A 21,053-nucleotide genomic window follows, 5' to 3' on the forward strand; every position below is an offset into this window, starting at 1 on the left:
ATGCTTTGACCAAACATGGTTCTTTTGCATTTGGTAAGATAATCCTCTTCCTTCAGGACCACAGCTTCAGGCCTGAATCCTAGGAAGTAATAGAAGAAGAGGTCATCCATCTAGACAGACCGTATAACTTACACAGACCTGGATGAAAGATATTGTAGCCAAATTGGCCTTGTGTCTTGCCCTCTTTTATTCAGAGTAAAGGAAATGACCTAAACAACCTTACATGCAACAATGTCATATTGACCATACTGTTGATTCGTTTGACATTGTCTTTCACAGGAATCTTGCTCATTCCCTACTTCTAACTTGCTAGGTCATCCCTTCTAAACTCTCCTCTGCTTATTAAAATGCCCTTCCTCCTTATAACATTTAAGGTTATCTATCCATTTTGAAGTAACTTCGTCCTTCTCTGAATTCCTAAACCATGTGCAATCTGCCACAATCATTTGCCTATGCCTTATGTTATTTCACTATATATAGCTAATCTCATATCATTTTATCATGACCACTATTATTTTTAATATATTTTTATTGATTTCAGAGAGATAGGGAGAGGGAGTGAGAGATAAAAACATTAATGATAAGAGAGAATCATTGATCGGCTGCCTCCGGCATGCCCCATACTGAGGATCCAGCCCACAACCTGGGCATGTGCCCTGACCAAGAATCAAACTGTGACCTCCTGATTCATAGGTCAACACTCAACCACTGAGCCAGGCCAGTCAGGCTTGATCACTATTATTTTTAACAACAGATTTTAGTTTTTAAATATTATGTGCTACATGTTTTATTAGGTGCAAAAGGGTGTGTAAGAATTCTATCTCAGATATATACAAAGAGCAGTGTTCTTTTTTTACCCTATGCCACAGTAGAAACAAAGACTTAAAGAAGATGCTAGCCTAAATATACCTCCTTGACTAAAATGTGATTGTTGCCTCTTGAATACTACACAAATCATTTATCCTTATGCCTCCTTTTTATTTCAAGATCCTAAATGCTGAGCTTTAAAAAAAAAATCTTTATTGCTGAAAATATTACTTATGTCTCATTCTTTTCCCCATTGACCTCTTCTAGCCCGCCCTCACCTATTGCCCCAGGCCTCCACCACCTTATTGTCTGTGTCCATGGGTTATGCATATATGCATACAAGTTCTTTGGTTATCTCTTCCCACCCACCTACCCTCCTCTTCCTTCCCTCTGAGATTGGGCAATCTGTTCCATGCTTTTATGTTTTGGGGGTTTTTTGTTTTGTTATTTTTTAATAAAAGCAGTGTTTACAGAAGCACAGTGAGACAGAGGAAAAGAGTCGAGGAGCCCTGAGTGACAAAAAAAAAAAAAGAAAGAAAGAAAGAAAAAAAAAAGAAGTTTCCATTCTGGAGGATTAGGGAGCAGAGTGGAAAGGGCAACTCCACCAGTGGTCCTAATGAATGGATGACCCATTGTTTCAGCTGTCGTGGTGACTTGTAGGTCCCTGAAGTACAGGTGTCCAAGTTTAGTAATTGTTATGTAGTTCTTCCCACAAGCTCTAAATTAGGAGGCATTGGTCCATATGATATGTGGAAGGGCTTCATAAAAATTATTTCCAGGACTTCACCTTAGTTATAAATCTCTATTAAGCAAATACTCAATTAACCAAGATGTCCCATTCATCAAAAACATACTTAATGGTGGAGGTTTATTTAGATAAGAGAAATTACAGGCTACTGGAAGTCCAGTAAACTTCAGAAGGCAGTAAAATTAAGAAACATTTACAATCCATCTCTGTCCTCTGCCACCAAAGCTAATGGCCATTCTTTTGATCCTAAATTACATAAAATGTTAACAAAGCTAACCATTTTAAAAACTGAGCAATGCAAGGATCACATTATGGATCCCAGAAACCTAAGCTTATCTTACTACTTACCCAAAATAATTAAAAAATGATTTTAATTATTTTATCCCCCCTAAAATACAACATACTAGCTAAGAAAGTTTTTCTGATTTGTCAACTGCATAAATTGTGACATCATTAATCATGAAGGGATTGATTATTTTTGCCAGCTAATTAAATTAGTGAAGCAAACCTCAATTTAGCACTTTGTGCTGAAAACATGTCTGCACTTCATTACATAGATATTGGAAACTGCAATCTGGTTGCTATGGTGACAAGAAGATTCCCATGGGGATTTTTGTGTTCAGCAGACATACTTAGATCAGACAAAATATGATTAAAAGAAAAGAATCTAACTTAAAGCATTTTTTATGCTCAAAACAATGCAAAATTATATTTTTTAAACTGCCAATTTCAAATAAAACGCTTGCATAAATCTTCAGAGAAATAAATAACTTCTTTTTTAGTATTTTATTATTCTCAGACCTGTATTTTCTACTTGGAAGATAAAAATGATTATTACATAAACACTGAGACCACAAACCCCATTGTTTCAATATTTTATTGATTATAGCAATGTGTAAATTATGCTAGAAGTCACATAGGTAAGCCAAAGCAAAGAAGACTGAAGATGTATGACCTTAAAGCAACAAATAACTTAGAAACAGAGCTTTATGTTAATATGATTCAGTGACAGTAATTGGCAGAGAAACAGGTTAAAGGGGCAATTCATTAAAAGATACAGCTTAGTAGGGTGGGATGCCAGATTTTTTTCTTGTCCATCTTTTATGCTTTGCCTCCGCATCTATTTGTGGTACTCAATTTATACAATTTGACATATATACTGTATAATGGAGCTCTTGGGTCAATATGCAAATATAAAAACTATTCCAGCCAGTAAATAACTATTGAACTCTTACTCATTCCAAAATAAATATAACAGTATAATTTTTTATATTTTCATCCTCCTTTTAAAAATTCGGTTGATCTCAAAACATATGACGGCTTATTTGCAAATTTTGGCCTGGCTTCTGTCAAGACAAAGGTGTCATTACCAACAGAGCATGCAAGACCCAGAGACCGAGAGAAGCCTACCAGGTGTACCCGTTAATAATGTGGATTTTGTAATCAAAGAAAACATGATAATTTCAAGAGAAACATCAAAAGTGCTTCATTCAAAGTAACTTCCATCGCTAGCTACTCATTTCCCCCATCTTTCAGGTAATTTGTGGATACCGTCCCAATAGAACTTTTCTTGTTTTGAGGCAAACCATTCAGAGACCCAATTTCCCACTTCGTCCCTTTTGAAGTACTGCTCAGAAAGTGCGTGTGCCATCGATCAGAACAAGTGGTAATCTGAAGGAGCAAGGTCTGATGAATACGAAGGGTGAGTTAATACTTCTCAGGCAAGATCTTTTAACATGTCTTTTAATTGGTTTTGAAGTGTGTGATGGTGAATTATCATGAAGCAAAATTACTTTGCCATGTCTTCTGGCACATTCTGGTCGTTTCATGATCAAAGCGTGGTTCAAATTAATTATTTGTTATCAGTAGTGATCAGTATTAATGGTTTCACCTGGTTTTAGAAGCTCATAATACACCACACCTTCCTGTTCCCACCAAAGGCAGAGCATTGTCTTCTTTCCGAAGCAATTTGGCCTTGCAGTCGATGTTGATAGTTGACCTGGGTCAACCCATGATTTTATGTGTTTGGGATTCTCAAAATAAATCCACTTTTCATCGCCAGTCACAATTTGATGCAAAAAAGACTTTCTTTCATACGGTTGAAGCAACATTTTACTGATGACTTTTCGGTTTTCCATTTGTCTTTCATTCAGTTGATGTGGCACCCATTTTCCTTTCTTTAAAATCTTTCCCATTGCTTGTAAACGATCAGAAATTGTTTGCTGAGCAACATTTAATCTTTCTGCAAGTTGCTTTTGAGTCTGACACGCATCTTCATCCAATAATGCTTGTAATTGTTGGTCTTCAAACTTTTTTGGTTGACCTGGATGTTCTTTGTCTTTCACATCGAAATCATCACCTTTAAAGTGTTTAAACCAGCGTTCACAAGTATCTTGAGATGGAAGATGTTCACCATAAGCTTCCCAAAGTACACAATAACTTTCAGCAGCACTTTTCTTCAAAACAAAGTAATGAAGTAAAACTTCCCACAAATGCTCTTTTTTTGGCACGAAATTCAACATTTTTAAGCATAAAAATATATATGATGTTAACACCTTCACAAAATTTGACATATGAAGTTTTGAAGCTTGCTGTCAATACAACAAAATAGCATACATATCAAATCACATATATATCAACATATGTGTAACTCCATCTATTGAAAAAAATCCGCATTATTAACTGGTACACCTGGTAAAATGGTTATGCATGTGCTTAAAAAGTGGACTCCAGAGCAGGTAACATGGAACCCCAAATGGTCAGGAAGGCTCTTAGCAGCACACAGAATCTAAGATTTGATTGCAAGCTTGAATAGCAAGATAATGGGCAGGAAACCAAGGCATTAGCAAACATGCAACTTAGTTTGGGAAGCCGATTTTAAAATTATGTAGTTTCTGCTAATACAGGGTCAATAGGAGTGAAAATGTCAGTGTTCAAGTCACATACCACACAGAACAGTTAGCTTTGCCATTGGATATGCAGATTTGAGAATACAAGTGATAAACTCTTCTTTGAATTTAACCACATAATACAGCATATTATACTGGTAAGCATTGACCATAGAGAGCCCTAAAATAACCATAAAAGTATGTTCATAGAACATCATCACACAGAAATCATTTTGTGGGCCTGAATATTGAATTAGTGGAATTATAAAGACAGGATTCTACCACATGACTTTAAGAGTCAATAACAGCCGTTAGCATAATTTATCTTGCTGACTTCAACTTCCCTAGAAGCACAAAAGATAATGTATAAAATAAAAATATAAAATTAAATCTCTGATAATCTAGATCCTATTTACTCAAGGCAAAATAATATATATTAAATTTTCTGTATTTCTGTTGAATTCCTCATTATTGTTTTAAATATATTTTTATTGATTTAAAAGAGGAAGGGAGAGAGAGAGATAGAAACATCAATGATGAGAGAGAATCTTTGATTGGCTGCCTCCTAGATGCCCCCTACTGGGGATCAAGCCCACAAGCCAGGCATGTGCCCTTGACTGGACTCAAACCCAGGACCCTTCAGTCCATAGGCCGATGCTCTATCCACTGAGCCAAACTGGCTAGGGAGAATTCTTCATTATTTAAAGTCAGTATTAGGCATGTATGTTGTGTATAACATGTCGTTAGGGTTACTGTGAGTGTCAGATTTGTGGCTTCACTTTTGGCTGTCTTTACACTACCTGAAATTCCCCTAAGCATTATACTGATCTCTCAACTCAATGACTGCAGTAGTCACACATAGAGCTGTGGAGCTGATTTAATTTTTATACATAATTTATGAGTAAGTGTCTGAGCTTTAAACATTATTGTTATTTATGAAGTCAATTCCTACTCATCACAAGGAAGATGCCTAGATACATTATGAGTATAAGCTTATTTAAACATCACTCTATAGATAAATATAAAAGGATATGCTGGAGGGTTTTTTGTATGTTTTTAAGCCTTTTATTTTGAAATAATTTTATATTCACATACAGTTTTTATAAATAATATAGGGAGATCCTGTGCACACTTATCCAGTTTCACTCAATGGCAGCATTGTGTAAAATTATAGTACAGTATCCAAATTAGAATATTGACACTGATAGCATCATTTCTCCAAAGAAGATATACAAATGCCCAATGAGCATATCATTAGGCATTAGAGAAATGCAAGGAGAAACCCAACATGCCACTTTATACACACTAGAATATTATAATCAAAAACACAGATAATAAATGTTCTTGAAGATGTGGAGAAATTGGGACCATCATACACTGCTAGTGGGACTATAAAATGGTGCAGCTACCTTGGAAAACAATTGAGCTCTGTCCCAAATGTTACACAGAGTTACCATTCGACCCAACAATTCTACTCCTAGATATATACCAAAAATAAAAATACATGTTCACACAAAAAACTTGGACACAAGTGTACTACCAGCATTATTCATAATAGCCAAAGAGTTGGGATAGCCAAAATGCCCGTTATCTGATGACCTGATCAACAAACTGTGGTCTATACATACAATGGAATATCATTCATCAATAAAAAAGATAGATGTATTGATATATGCTACAACATTAATAAACCAAGGAAATATTATGCTAAATGAAAGAAGTCAGTCACAAAAGACTACCTGAGGTATGATTCCATTTGTATGAAAAGTCCAGAATAAACAAATCTATGGAAACAAAAGGTAGATTAGTGGTTTCCCAGAGCTGGGATGTTTGTGTAGAGAAGCTGGAGAGAAATGGGGATTGACTGCCAATGGTATGTGATGAAAATGTTCTTTGGGGGTGATGAAAATGTTCTAAAATTGGTTTGATGATTGTACAATACTGTCAATATACTAAAAACTAACGAATTGTACACTTCAAATAGGTGAATGGTATCTTGTGTGGATTATCTCAAAGCTATTATTTTTAAAATGCAAAATGCTGTCATTTCAACTGTCTCCATCTTGCTGACATGATGTTAAACAAATTGGAAAAACAGGTACTAAAGTAGGACAGCCATTACTGATATAGAATGATTACCCAGATTATGCTTTTATTCTTTAAAATTTCCATCAAGATAATGGCTCAGCATTAGCAAAGTCAGGGAAGGAATTACATGCTTTTAGCCCTCAGAGCAATGTTCTTTTCATTATACCATTGTGACGGTTGATGTTTTTTCCAGATGCATCACACAACCTCAAAAGGCGGCATTCACAAGAGAGTACAGTGAATGGCACCCCCTGGGAGTTGTGCAGTGCGCCACATGAACAACCATCCACAATGATCCAACCATCTACCACTGCTCCAAAGGGTAGGAGAGGTCTACTATTAAGTATTTAAACTTCCCAAAGGTAACATACACCCCAATTTGTTTATTGAGATTTAGCATGTATCCTGCACTCTATTATCCTTCCCCAAGACCATGAAATCAGCATTAGGAAAAGCAAGGCATTTTACTGACACCTGCAAGTTACCTCTCTGAAAAGTAATCAGTATGCTGGTAGAAGTCACACACTGATGTCTGAATGAATATACTCATCCTGGTGATTTTCTATAGTGAAACAACCCCAAGCAACAGTTAAAGCAAAATCTAAATCATTTTAGCTTCAGAAGAATGAAAAAAATTAACATATGATAGAATTTGGCAATTTACTTTGTTTCCCTTAATTTGATTTTCATATGCCTAAAGTACGCATTAAAGAGGAATGCAGGGAACAACTTTATAGAATTATCCTTGCTCCCTGTAAGAGGTTGTGGGGATGAACTTGGTGAGCACTTGCCTGAACCACTAAATTTTAATGCGTGGTTGATGTGGGCATTTTGAGATGAAGTGTAAAGGGTTGACTTCTGAAAGATTTCACTGTGTACGTACATCATAAATGCACATCCTTAGTGTTTCCCCAAGGTCCTGTTTAGAAGGCAGTACACCATACAGATCAAATGCTGAAGTCCTGTTCACTCCATGCAGACAGTAAATAATTTTTTTCTGAAAATTATTCTTCTTCAAAAGATCTAGTGAATTAATGAATAAATACATTTAAATGATGGATTGAAACAATATGTTTAAGAAATGGTTCGAAGAAAACATAAGACAATACGTCTTTCCCCAACAACAGTTATAGATAAAATGATAAATAAGGTTACCTTTACTTTTTTGTTTGAAAAGCAATGCCTACTTACTCTTTAAAGAAAAGCTTGGATATAAACATTTTAATACCCCAATAACCACCATCATAATACAATCCTCATTAACATTTTTGTTTTCTTTCTCATATAATTTCTTTTGTTTTGCAAAGCATCAATCATCTATTGTCACCATAATGTTTATCTCTACAGTTTGGTCCCAAAGCACAATATTGAAGTTTGAATCATACCATGCTCTTCACACATGAGCGCTCGCGCGCGCGCACGCACACACACCCACACACACACACACACACACACACACACACACACACTTCACCCATAATTCTCTCAGTTAAAGAACAGGTCCTGTTTGCTCTAATTTCCTTACTTTAGACAGACATATATATGTGTTCCCTTGAAATGAAAGACTCCATAATAGCTATCAGAGCTAATTAGTCTGATCCAAACAGTTCCCAAAACATATGCTGGAGTTGAATCAAACCTTGCAAAAAGGCAGAGTTGCTACTGTGATATGTGGATGTTGGAATACATCACCATCCTGTACATTTCCAATGCTTTATGATTAGGCCTGAGGTTTTTTTGTTATTTGTTTGCTTTTTTTGAAGGAAGAGGATGAAGTGAAAGAGGAGGAGGAGGAGAAGGAGGAGAACTAGAAGGAGAAATAGTTACCACCTCCCCCCACTCCAGGGACAGGTAGAGAGAGGAAAACCTTTCCATAGTGTTATGGGAGCTAAGGATGTTTCACACTATCATTAACCCTGGATCCCAAGATTGTAACTTCGGATTCAGTCACAAAATCTACTTTGCTGGGACACAGCATGGCTAGCATAGAGCATATCCCTGTTACCCATTCCTCTATCGCCCATAGACTCATACCACTCCCTTTGGACCTGTTGCTTTAGAGCAGTGGAGAGCTCACCCGATCATTCCGTGCCTTTCTGCTTTTATTGAAAGCTTATCTCTGGAGTCATATTGCTCTGGCCTGATCCCAGCCTCACCCAGAGCCACCTCAGCACAACTGGCTTAGGAGAAAGGAGACAGGTCTCAGTCCTTTCCCTCTCCAGATGCTCCTTGCTCCTTACGTAAATGAACCCATTAATTCCTTCAAGTCACAGAAACCAAAGCTTTCCTCAAGCAGACAAAATAAAAGTTTACCTCACCAAACGTAGTCACGGTACTCCAGATATAAGGCAGCATCTCATGTCAGTTAAGAGTACAGGTTCTGAAGCCTCAATGTGGGGCTCAAATCTCACCTTTGCCATTTACTTTCTTTATGACCTCGATCAAGATACCATAAATTTTCCGTGCCTAGGTTTCCTCATGTACATAATATTAGTGTCTTCTTCACAAGACTGTTGAGGGTTCACACTTACATGTGTGATGTGTTCACAAAAACTTCTGACACATAGCAAACACCAAGCATCCTAATATTTTTACCTGCCAATATGAATAATTTTCACGTTATCTTTAATAGTTGCCTGTTTTCTATGAAATGAATATAAACTTCAACTATTCTCTTACAATGGGATATTTAGTTCCTTTTTAGTTTTTCACTATTATAAACTATATTGATGTAAATATTTTTGTGTTTTTTTAAAAGCTTAGCCATTTCAGCCGCACAGAGGAGATTTTTGATGGGCCATTTTAACTCTGTGAGATCAATCAAAGGTGTCATCATATCTGCACTGCAGCTCCATCTTTCTTTGCCCGTGTTGCTTCCTCCCCTTTTCTCCCCTGGGTTTTCTCCCACCAGCATTTCTTAATAAACTTTGCAGATGGGAAACTGGTCTCAGAGTCCTCTTCTCAGAGAATCCATCTGTCATGATGTCCACTTTATTGCTCATCGTCCTTAAAACACATTATTCACAGATTATAGTCTTCCGGTTTTTCATCTATTTCACTGGCCATGATTTCTTCCTCTTGTCATTTCTCTAACTTCCCCAGGACGCACATGCCAGTCCTTTCCCTTCTTTTATCTCCCCACACTGGTGCTGACATTAGCTAATCTTGTTTCTTTAAATACCATGCAATGTGTTTCCAATAGAGCAGCCTAAGCAATTAATATTAAACAACCAAATCATGTCACTCCTCTCCCCAAAATCACCACATAAATTCTCCACTCAACTGAAGTATAGCCCAGTTTCGTTGTCTTTCTGTGTTTGTTGCTACAATTATCTATGAGGGTTGATACTGGTGGTGCTTAACCCTGAATATACAGAATAAAGGGGGCAAATATATAGTGATGGGATTACAATTTAGTGAGAGAACACTTTATTTTGGAAGCTGTGGGGCTGCTATATGAACTCAGAAATAGAAACCAGTCTTTAAGAGAAAAATATAAAGCAAAGGCATGGAGAAAAAAGAAGAGAGAGTGTGTACAGAGAACAAGAAGGAGAAGGGGAATGAGAGAGAAACAAAGAGAAACAAAGACAGATGCCAATGTGTATTAATTAAGACATTTTCATTTGTTTAACATTTATTTTTGTTGCTATGTGGCAGTCACTCTTAAAGATTCTGGTAAAGTGGTATACATGGGACTCTCTCCTTTATTTTTAATCCTCAACTGACAGCATGCTTATTAATTTTAGAGAGAGAGAAAGGAAGAGAGAGAAACAACGATGTGAAGGAGGAACACTGATTTTTTTACCTCCCATATGCACCCCAACCCTGGATCAAACCCACAACCTTTGGAGGCACATGAGCTCTTAATTATCTTGAACTGGAAGGATGCTCACTATTGTTATTCTAACTCATTGGACTTGAATTAATTCTGTGATTTCAACCTAACTGCATAGGGACTGGGAAATGTGAAAAAGATTGGGGACATTTGTTGAACATTAATGATCACGCCTATTAAATATGTATTTTGAAAATAGAGCCCCAGGATTTGGTGAAGGGTGGTTTGTAAGGGTGTAAGGGAAAGTGGAAAACCAAAGATGAGTCCTAATATTTGACCTGTGTAACTGTGGGAATGGTTGGTAGGGGTTCTTGATGTATGTACAAACCTGATTTTTCTAGTATTCAAAGTGTGCTTTTTTATATCTGTAGTCATATGCTATTTCTTGTTAACCTTTTCTATACTTGATTTAGTGATAGGATGATATAACTGCTTTATGAAATCTTTTTACCTAGTAAAGGTGAATAATTATTTTTTTTTCTAAACTAGATTTTCATGTCACAAGATGGTTCTCTTTTTTATTAAATTTATTTGGGTAACATTGGTTAATAGTATCATGTAGTTTTCATGTGGACATTTCTGTGTACTGGACGATGCTCCAACCAACTGAAGCCTCCCAACAGTGGGTGGCATGCAGTGAGGATGGGACTCTTTTGTTAGATTTTATTCCAGTGAGACATCGTCATTGAGTAAACAGAACATTGTAATTTAGGATAATGGTGAGTAATATAAAGTGACATAGAGCAGAATGAAAGGCTGTCTTAGAGAGTGGGGAGAGGAAAGTCATCTGTAGAGGTGACATTTTTAGAGCCAATTCTAGGCAGCTAACACTAATTCTCTATTTTCCCATTTTTTCCTAGAGTTACTAGCTCAGTAATGATATGACTATCTGTTACTATAAGTAATAGCATAATCACATGGTTTGCTAATGATAAAAGGATGAATATATTTTTAACTTCCAATTTCATTTTTCTGGCTTCCCCAACAATTGTTTTTTTCTCATGTCTTACAATATCTAGAGGGAAATCTTCTCTGGGGTCTCACTTCCAGAAAACTGTGGTGTTGCTTTTAATAAATTATTTGCTTTTGTTATACGAAAACGAATTAATTATATGAATATGAAACATGTAATTGGTCAGCATTCCCTCTTTGTGCTGATTATTAGAAAACTCAGGACCTAGTTATAATCATCCTCAGGATTTGTTATATTTTTCTTCCTTTTTGTGGATATCTTTAATATAATTAAACTAGAGGCCCAGTGCACAGAATCGTGCGTTGGTAGGGTCCCTTGGCCAAGCCTGCGATCAAGGCCATCTTCCTCCCACTCGCCAGTCCCTAGTCCCACCCCACCACCGCCCACCCCAGTTCCCAGTGGTTCCCCATCCAGCTTTCAGAGCCTGTGGGCTGGGAGGAGGGACCAAGAGGTGGTCAATGCACCTCATAGCGACAGGTCGATCAGTCATTCTGGTCGTTACACCGTTATGGTCACTGGCCTTTTATTATATAGGATATACATCATATGGCCCAACTAGTGCGGCTCAGTGATTGAGCATCAACCTGTGAACCTGGAATTCATGGTTTGATTCCCCAGTCGGAGCACAAGCCCGGGGTTGCAGGCTCAATCCCCAGTGGGGGGCATGCAGAAGGCAACTTATCAATGATTCTCTCTCATCATTGATGTATCTATCTCTCTCTCCCTCTCCCTTCCTCTCTAAAATTAATAAAAATATGGTTTTAAAAAATTAAATATGTATTTTTATAGGAGACCTTAACTCTTAAAAAACTTGGAGGAATGAATAAATGAACAGACAAATGAATAAATGATGAATAAATTGAAGATTTCCATCCCCCTAAATTTTTTTGAAAGTTCTATTTTTTTAATATAAACTACATTAAGTTGAATACTAAAAACAAAAGTGGCTATTTTTTAAAATGTGATGTTGGGCATTCTCATTCTCTCGGCACACATTTTCCACACCAGAAAGTTAGAGTTTTACTGGCCTTAATTCCTGTCTCTAAAACTCATTTCATATCCAAACAAGCTGTTTTATTCAATAAATATTTATAGAGCTCCCTCCTGACACATATTCAAAGTTGTTCTGTCAAAGAGAAAAGGTTAGCAAAGCTCAATTAGACCAAGTGGAATGCTTGAGAGAACAGAACTGTCTTTGGCATTTTTTGAATGTTAATACTGAGTTAGTGGATTCCATGCCCTTGGACAAGGAATTTTGTAGCTCTGGGCTGGAAATGACAAATTTGTCAGCAGCATCTGCCCACACCAATCTCTATATGAAGATAGGTAATAAACCATCACATCAGGGTTACACATGACAGATAAAGAAAAAAATGTATTTTCAGGTAAGCATTTCTCAGCTATTTCAGGTCCTTAAAGAGCCTTTGCGACTCATAATCAGAGGCTCAATTCCACCACAAAGGAAGGTGCCATTTACTACAGAAATATCTGCAGAAGAGACAACTAAGCAAAATATTTAGAGAATCTTCTGGGGGGGGGGGCGGGGGGGAATGCTTCTTGAAACTCTGTTTTCTCATCTTCTAATTGTACCTTTTAAGTAAAAGCTAAGATGTGCAGTAATTCCCAGCTTGGTCACCAGAAAATTCCCATTTAAACACTAGATATAAACAACTGAAATTGAGATTCAAACTGAGCAAATGTTCAGTTTAGTAAGACAAGTGCATGTTATAGCCGGAGATTTGGAAAGAACCATGTGAATCTGAAATGTAATGCCTCTATCATTAAGGCAAGAAGCAAGAACAAATGCAGATCTTTTTTGTTATGTGACTGATGTGAATAGCTGGATGCAGAATAATGCTACTGATAACTAAGGATCTACCCCAAAACATGAAGGAATCTTTGATAGGGATGAAGTAAAAAGAGAGGAATAAATTAAATACTCGTTCTATTTCTTTTATCAAGTATGTGTTTTCAGCAAAAGTCACCAAATAGATGTATTTCTAAGTCATTAATCAGTGTTAGACATTGTCTCATCAAATTAAAAATGCCCAAGTTCTGGTATTTAACTGGACCACTAGGTTGCTATTTACATTTAGGCAAGTTTCCTTGCAAGACACCATTTTTATCAATAAAAATAGAACTAATAATATATTTCCTCCTTTCTCCCAAGATCACTGTAAGGAAAAAAATGAGGTAGTAAATAAATGTAAAGTTCTGCATTTAAGTTCAAAGCGTCACCAGTTTACAATAAGTCACCTGTTCAAATAAATGATTGGGAAAAATATGCTTAAAACTATACTGAGCCCAGTCAGTGTTGCTCAGTGGTTGAACTTCGACCTACTAATATGAACCAAGAGGTCACAGTTTGATTCCCAGTCAGGCACATGCCCAGGTTGTGGGCTCCATTTCTAGTGTGGGACATGCAGGAGGCAGCCAATCGATGATTCTCTCTCATCATTGATGTTTCTATCTCTCTCTCCCTCTCCCTTCCTCTCTGAAATCAATAAAAATATATTGAAAACATTTCCACACTTAATAGTGAAAAAATCTTATAACCATATTCAGCAGATATCCCTCTAAGTTTTGGTGGGAAAGTTACACTACTTTGGAAGTTACAAAACACCAAAATTTTCTATTCTGAGAGCCAAACTTAACTAATAATGAAAAGTGAGCCTACCATATCCTTTATTCATATCTAGTCCTGTTATATTTGCATAGATATTTCCTTGAGTAGAACATAAACCATCTTATAATCCCCTGTGTAGTTCCTGTCATGGATCTTCACAATCTGTTATTAATAAAAGAACTTTGTTAGAGCAAACCAAAGAATAATTTGCAGATAGACTATCATAACACTTTTTTATTTGTTATTTGTTTGCTTTTTGCACAACTTAAACATGTATCATTGCATCTTGGGAAAGATTTATTTTTCAAGATTAGATGAGAGATGGCAAGCAATTGGAGCCTTCATCTGGCTATCTGCAAGAATGACATCATATCATGTTTATGTTAGTTATGTCCACCAGGACATTAAGCAATTGTTGCTCCTCAACAGGCTGAGGAAGAATGACAAGAATATCTAATGACTATCATTACTGAAGTGACTTCAATCTCTGGGTCCAAATTATAATTATTGTGTGTCTCTTGATTCTGTAGAAATTCTTAAGTAAAAATTTATCTCTTCTGGAAATTTTTTCTTGATTCTTAAAAGAGAAGCACAGCTCTACCTTAAACACAATGATGAAAGATGAGAGCATAGAGCCCAATCTATTTGTATGAGTGAGTCGGCTTGATTTCTTTTGGCAACTGTAAACTCAAAGCATTAGGAATAAACATGTTCCTTTAACAAAAATATGCCTTGTTTGATTGAATAATGCTCTGATATAAGCAAAAGTCTTTGAAAAATAGAAAAGATTTGTGAAGAACTGAATGAGATATTCTATCAAAATGGAAGTAAAACTATTCACTTAAAATTTTTAAAGACATACTTAGGTATTCTCATCTAGAATATAACAATGGCATAGCTTTTTCCCCACTGACACATGGCCAAAACCAAGTGTTTAGCCTCCAGTATTAGTTAGAATTTTATTGGTTATAATAAACGGAAATCAACATCAAATAACCACAGAAGACAAGAAATGTACCAAAAGCTTGTCATGTAGTACACAGATTCAAAATAATACTAGTGATCCAGACTCAGAAAAGAACAAGAATCAGAGAAACTAAATATGCACTCAAATTTCCAATGGAATGTGTCTGATTGGCCTAATTTGGGACACTATGGTAAGAGAAGGCATTTTCCACAAGGCATTGATCAGCAATCCCAACAAAACTGCATAGAGGAAAGGTGATGCCTGAAAAGGAAAAGGGAGTGCTGCTATAAAATGGGAGGAGAAGGAATAAATATACACTGAACTGCCCTTCATATTTTGGCTATGATCAGTACAAGATTGAAAAGGCAGATTGCAACATAGGCCCAGTTTCAATCAGGTTGTTTGCTGTTGTTGTTAGTTTATATGAAGTTTCATAAGTTGTTTTATATTGTTATATATTTTGTATATCAACCTCTTAATAAATGTATGATTTGCAAATATCTTCTCCCATTCATAAGACTGCTTTTGTTATTTTGATGATGGCTTCCTTTGCTGTGAAAAGCTTTTCCATTTGATATAATCTGATTTGTTTTTTGTTTGTTTGTTTTTCGTAGCCCTTGCCTGAGGAGACTGGTTCAAAAGTATTGCTAAGACTGATGTCAAAGAGCATACTGCCTCACTTTTCTTCTAGCGGTTTTACAGTATCAGGTCTTACATTCAAGCCTTTAATCTATTTTAAATTTATTTTTTAATATGTTCTACAGTGGTTATGATTCATTATTTTTCATGTCCCTGTCCAGTTTTCCTAATGTCAGTTACTAAAGACACTCTCCTTTCACCATTCTTGTCTACGTTGTCAGAGTAATTGACCATATATATCCACGTTTATTTCTGAACTCTCTATTCTATTTTATTGATCTATGTGACTGTTTTGTCACAGTACCATACTGTTTTGATTATTATAGCATTGAAATCTATACTACACATGTGATACCTCCAGTTTTGTTCTTCCTTTCCTCAAGATTGCTTTGGCTATTCAGGGTCTTTGTGATTCCATACAAATTTTAGGATTCTTTGTTCTAGTTCTGTCATTTGTATTTTAATGGAATCGCATTGAATCTGTAGATTGCTTTGGATAGTATGGACATTTTAACAACATTAATTCTTTCAATCCATGAGCACAGTATATCTTTGCATTAATTTGCGTTGTCTTCAACTTATTTCATCCATGTCTTATAGTTTTCAGAGTATATGTACCACAATTGCAAATGACATAATCTTATATATTTTTTAAAAACCTAAAGAATCCACCAAAAACTATTAAACTAATAAATGAGTTCAATAAAGTCACAGAGTACAAAATTAATACACAGAAATTGGTTGTGCACCTATACCAGTAATGGTGAACCTATGACACACATGTCAGAGGTGAAATGTGAACACATTTTTTTGGTTGATTTTTCTTTGTTAAATGGCATTTAAATATATAAAATAAATATCAACAATATAAACCTTTGTTTTACTATGGTTTCAAAGATCAAAAAATTTCTATATGTGACATGGCACCAGAGTTAAGTTAGGGTTTTTCAAAATGCTGACACGCCAAGCTCAAAAGGTTCGCCAACACTGATCTATACACTAATACTCATTTATCAGAAAGAGAAATTAAGAAAACAATCCCACTTACAATTGCATCAAAAAGAATAAGTCATTTAGGAATAGAAATAACCAAGTAGGTAAAAGAATATATACATGAAACCAACTGGTGGTTATCAGAGAGGGGAAGTATAGAGGGGCAGGAAAAATAGGTGAAGGGGGTTAAAAGGTAACTGTTATAACTTCTAGTTATAAAACAAATGCCATGTGTATATAATGTACAGCTTAGGAAATATCCTATATAATAAAAGGGTAATATGCTAAGTGTCCAGTCATCCATTCAACCATTCAAAGCATAATATGCTAATGATATGCTAAGGCTGTTCAACCACTTGCTATGATGTGCACTGACCACCAGGGGGCAGACGCTCCAACTGGTAAGTTAGCTTGCTGCTGGGGTCTGGCCAATCGGGACTGAGTGAGAAGGACCAGACATGCCCTGGAGCCCTCATGCGGTTTCTCCCTGGGTGGCCATACTCCCACACCTCTCCCCTCCCCCAATCATGCACCAGTGGGGTCCCTCGGCCTGGCCTGCGCCCTCTTGCAATTCGGGACCCCTCAGGGGATGTCAGAGAGCTGGTTTTGGCCCAATCCCACAGGCCAGGCCGAGGGACCCCACTGGTGCACAAATTCGTGCACCAGGCCTCTAGTAGTTCATAATATTGTAATACTTAGTATTGTGACAGATAGTAACTAGATTTGACATGAGAATCATTTTGCAATATACATAAATATTGAATCCCTATAAGATACACCTGAGACTAATGGAATATTTGAAATCAATTATACATCAATAATAAAAAAGATGCCCAGAATATCAATACAAGCCTTTACCCATGCCTCTTAATTTGTCTCCATCTGACCCTAGTCTTATAATCTGACCGAAGATATATTTTCAATACTTCTGATTTGGGACCAGGCAGGTACCTGGGATGCGTCCTGTTCTGCAGTTCATTATCACAATAAGAAAATCAAGCAAACTTCCAAATATACTTTTAAAAGAATGCAGATTAAAAATTAGTGATTTGTTTTATTTTTCAGGAAACATAACTGCTTATAATCCTATGAAAAATGCTCAATGTCACTAATCATCAGAGAGATGCAAATTAAAACAACAATGAGATAAATTGAAAATGGAACTGCCATTTGACCCAGTGAGCCCATTTCTAGAAACACATCCTAAGAAACCTGAAACACCAATCAGGAGGAATATATGCACCCCTATGTTCAAGCAGCGCAATTTACAAGGCTAAGATCTAGAAACAGCCCAAGTGCCCAAAAAAACTGTGGTACATATACACGATGGAATATTATGCAACTGTAAAAAAGAAGGATCTCTTGCCCTTTGAGACAGCATGGAGGGACCTGGAGAGTATTATGCTAAGTGAAATAAGCCAGACAGAGAAAGGCAAGTATCACATGATCTCACTTATATGTGAAACTAAAGAACAAAATAGAACCAGAGATATTGAAACATGCAACAGACTGAGGTATTTCAGAGGGAAGGGTGGGGTGGGAAGAGATTAACCAAAGAATTTATATGCATATATGCATAGCTCATGGACACAGACAATAGTGCAGTGAATGCCTAGGGAGGAGGCAAGAGCAGGGTGGAAGGGGTCAAAGGGGGGAAAAATGGGGACATCTGCAATACTTTCAACAATAAAGATAAAATTAAAATAAATAAGCTCCCAGTGCTACAAAATGGGATTAGATGCATTGCAACTTCTAAAGGAAAAGAAGGTACTGAAGAGAAGAGGGGATTCAAACAGTATACACTTTCTATAAGGAACCACCAACAACACAAGAAGGGCTGATATTTATTTGTTTACTAGAAGCAAAAAAATTGCACAGAGCTCTTTATGTGCAATAACTCATTTGCTTCTCACAATAACTCTATTTGTAATAAATACATTACCTGTAATTTACAGGTGAGTCAACTGAGTCTAAAAATCCAGAACTATGCTCAGTGGTTGAGCATAGACCTATGAACCAGGAGGTCACGGTTCATTTCCCCTTGAGGGCACATGCCTGAATTGTGGGCTCAATCCTCAGTGGGTGGCATGCAGGAGATAGCCAACCAATAATTCTCTCTCATCACTGATGTTTCTATCTATCTCTCCCTCTTTACTCCTCTCTGAAATCAATAAAAATATATTTAAAAAATAAAAATAATTTAAAAAATAACAACCACAGAGCTAGAGAAACTCAGGGCTAGAATTTTAACCCAACTCAGTAATCATCAAATTTTTTTTTAAATCTACCTCTTGTAGAATAAAATTAAATAATAAAGCATCCAGATGCAAATATAGATTGGACCTTTCCAGGTCTTGGTCTGATAGTGAGATTGTCTTGCCAAAAAATGACAGAAATATATATGAGAAAACCTTCAGAGACTCAAGAAAAGGGAGGTGGGTTTACTTATACAACTGCCTCTTGGGCCTGCTCTGCTTTTTGCTTCTCTTTTGCTCTGAGGATTTGGTAATTGGTATTTAAAGTAAGAAGCTGTTCTCTAGCAAAAGGCTTTTGGTCCAGTCTTTAGGTAGATTAATTTTTTAAGCCTTCACAGCTTGTTTTGCAAATACTACCCTCCCACACTACCTGAGAAAGGCAATAACTAAAGACTTTAGACAGACAGACAGTACTGGGCCGTGTTACTGGCCAGACAACAACCAAAAGGAATAAATGATTAAATGTTAAGAAAGGTGAATGGACAGTTGCCCTTTATCTTTCCTGACCTCTGGAGAACTTGTCTGACAATAGCTTCTTTTAGCATGTATCCACAATGCCTGAATCAGAGACCACCCTTCTGATATATGCAAAGTAGAAAACATTAAATATTGTTGAAAGATCGCTTTGAGTGACATCACTCTTAACAGAAGCCTTGATGTAGAATTCCTCTCAGGATTTTCCATAAGCCTCTCCCTCAGAGACATCTGCAGTGGTAAGATAACTTATACACGTATGAAAAATTAAACTTCCAGAGACTAATAGCAATTTAGAAAGAACAAAATTATCTGGTTGTGAAAAAAATTATGTTTCATAATACCAGGGGACATTTGTAAAAAAAAAAATAAGAAGTGTTTTTTTTCCTTCAGACGGATCCACTACAGAGCATATCTCAGGCTCCATGATTAGGCACATGCCAAGCCTTCAGTAAACATGCATTCATTACACCACGGAGCATAACATGATAAATAAGGGCTTGACCAAAATTTCTTTGCAGCAGAAAGAAGTCTGACTTAAGTATGCAAGTCACAGTTCACACCTAATTCTAATTCCATGCCATAGAAGAACTGAAGATGGTTTCGAAGTTGCTTGCAAGAGCCTATAAATGTCTGAACATATTCTACAGAAGATAATATAAAAGTATGTTCCACTATTATTATTATAAAAGAGAACCCATTTTGTTAATAGTAAAAAGTGTTAATTACATTAGGCTAAAATACTCTAAAAATAAATCCCTAGTTCTCATGTCTCAAACACAATAGTTGCTTATTTCTCATTGCAAAGCAGGCTATGGCAGATAGCTCTGCACAGTGGTACTTCTTCCATTCTGCCATCTCTAGAACCTTGTCGATGGCTATAGACCACCAGCTGGAGGGGATAAAGAGCACACCCACTTTTTAAAGGCCACAGCCCAGAAGAGGTACACGGCAGTTCCCCTCACATTATATTAATGAAAACTAGATGACAAAGGGGCTGGGAACTGTAGTTCGTGTTTAGGAAGCCACCACACAATTATGCTTCTATTGACACATAACAGGGAGAAGCTTTTTGATGGTCACTCATCTCCAGCACAAATCAACAAGAGTACAAACAAGTTCAGCGGGACTGACAACAGGATTTCAAAAGCAGGATATTCATAGTTTAGGGTCCAAGGACCAATCATTCAAAATCAATATGTCAGGAAAATAGAAGACACAATTTTAAAATAAAATCGAAATGTTGGTACAGCTTTATACAGGAGAAGAATTCAATCTTGAATCAGTGACCAACAGTTATTCTATTTTATGTTGTTCCATTGCACAGAGGAGACAGTGTGTAACAGGTGAGTCAGACAGGCCAGACTAAAAGACTTGCTGTATGTCTACCTGCTATGGGCTCGGGAGAGTCAGTTAAGTTCACTGATCCTCAGTTTCCTGTTTTCTAAAGCACAGCTAATACTCTATTCATTTGACTTTTAGTAATTAAGAAATTAATATATAAAAAGGACTTGAATTTATGGTACAAATAAATGTTAAATGAGGTAGTCATTACCATTTCTAGTCTTTGTCATATAAGTTTTAGTTTTAGAGGTTACTCAACATCTTCAAAACCAAGTTCATGATCTTCTCTGGCACTCATGTCAAGCCCTTTGACTGAGGGATAGTTCCATTATTGGAAAAACAATTGCTCCTGGGCACAAAATTTTGTCACCAATTTTGAATTCCTCTTATCTCTTTATCCAAATTACAGGTGTATA

Source organism: Myotis nattereri (genome assembly GCF_964212035.1).
Source record: "Myotis nattereri genome assembly, chromosome: 5".
Lineage (NCBI taxonomy): Eukaryota > Metazoa > Chordata > Mammalia > Chiroptera > Vespertilionidae > Myotis > Myotis nattereri.